At 37.1% G+C, this 1888-nt stretch overlaps 1 pseudogene; it reads right to left on the reverse strand.

Moving 5' to 3' along the window:
- Positions 1 to 1531: 1531 nt before the first annotated feature.
- On the reverse strand, positions 1532 to 1629 carry LOC132301837 (small nucleolar RNA R71; annotated as a pseudogene).
- Positions 1630 to 1888: the final 259 nt, after the last annotated feature.

Below are 1888 nucleotides of genomic sequence, written 5' to 3' on the forward strand. Positions count from 1 at the left end.
CCTGAAAATGGAAATAATACGAAATCAATCTAAAACAGGAAAATAAGATAGATAAAGGTCCCAGAACACCTAAGCTTAAGGGGTTTAAATGCGCACTTTTCAGCGCTCATCAACCTATAATTGTTTAAATCTCTTGGGACGATCCCTGCTCACTTCATACTCCATAGTATAAGTGTTTAGTGGTTTTATAAATTTTAAAATATAGTGCCTACTTGACATTATTTCTAAATGTAAAGTGTTGTGCATTATTTTGTGCACACGCTTAGTCGCACCATAGTTTTGGCGCCGTTGCCGGGGATCAAACGGTTTTTAAAAGAATTGAATTAGACATTAGTTCTTTGTTGATTGTTTACTTTTAAGTCAATTTAATTTTTATTTTCTCATTTGATTCATCAATTAGGTACTTGAAGGAAAGTGGAGCAAACGCTGGACTTGGAAGTAATTAAAAAAAATTTAAAGTTGCTTAAGGACCATTTGTAAGTTTCTCTTTAATTTTTGTACTTAATTGTTTACTGTCTTGCATTCTTTGGACAGCCCAAGTGGAGGCTTAATTTGAATTGTTTAATTTTTAAGTCCAAGCATACCTTCTTGTAAAAGGCATCGGCCCGTGTGGAGGCATTTATTTGTTTTAAGTGCATTGATATTATTGAAGAGTTTGGGAACATTGTATGTGAAGGTTGAAAAATTGAAGTGTTGGTGTGTTGACTTATTCTAGTGCATGCATGGTCGTAGATCACTTAATCGTCCTCTTGCTCCTGTAAATCAAAATCTCAAAGTTTCCCTTCGGCATTTAAGAGGTAGTACTAGGGATAATCATCCTAATTTTCTAAAATTTGATTTTTCATCACCTTTAATGGAAGACTCAATAGATCCAATTGAAGATCCCATTGTAGATCTTGGTCATGTGGATCATAACGGTGTGCACCACCCACCACAAGTTCATATTATGGATCCTCAAAGTGTGCATCCACCTTTGGGAATGCCATGACCAATCAATCCTGTTGTGCAACAACCTAATCTAGGGATGCCAAGGCCAAATGTTGTTCCCCTAATTGGTGACCAACAACAACGATATGTTCAAATGGCATACCCTCAACAAGATCAAATGGCATATCATCAGCAAGGTCAAATGCCATATCCTCCTCTCAATCCTCTCAATCCTCCAATGGTCCTTAGGGATCGTTATACTCCAAATCAATATAATGCACCCACTTGCATTCAATTGCCAAATTTTCGTACTCATCATTATGAGATTAAGGCTACTACCATTAACATGTGCCCCCTTTTCTATGGGTTGAGCAATGAAAAGCCTTATAAGCATTTAGATGAGTTCTTGGAAGTTTGTTACACCATGAAAATCACGGATGTTCCAAAAGAAGTCCTTAAAATGAAGTTTTTCTCTTTCACTCTTCGGGATAAAGCTAAATATTGGTTCAACAACTTGCGGCCAAATACAATCACCTCTTGGGCACAATTGCAACAAGAGTTCCTAAAGAAGTATTACCCCGCAAGTCGAACCGATGTCATGCGAACTTTCATTCATGAATTTAAACAACAAGAAGGAGAACACCTTCATGAAGCATGGGAACGTTTAAATGACTTGCTACGGAAGTGTCCACATCATGACATTCCTAAGTGGCAATTAGTTCAATGTTTCTTTTCAAGTTTATCCAATGCCAATAAGGGCATTGTTGATGCTCCTTGTGGCGGAAGCTACATAGAAAAGAAATGAAGATGAAATTTGGCATCTTTACGAAAAAATAAGTGAAAACTCAATGCATAGATCTTCATCTTCTAGGGGTGGTCACCTAACAAATGTGGGAGGAAAGAAAGGTCTAAATCAAATAGACACTTCCATGGAAATTGCTGCCGAGGTCAAAAATCTAAA

Source organism: Cornus florida, unplaced genomic scaffold (genome assembly GCF_030987335.1).
Source record: "Cornus florida cultivar Cherokee Brave unplaced genomic scaffold, ASM3098733v1 CherokeeBrave_3.0.0_Hap2_Chr03, whole genome shotgun sequence".
NCBI classification, from domain to species: Eukaryota; Viridiplantae; Streptophyta; class Magnoliopsida; order Cornales; family Cornaceae; genus Cornus; species Cornus florida.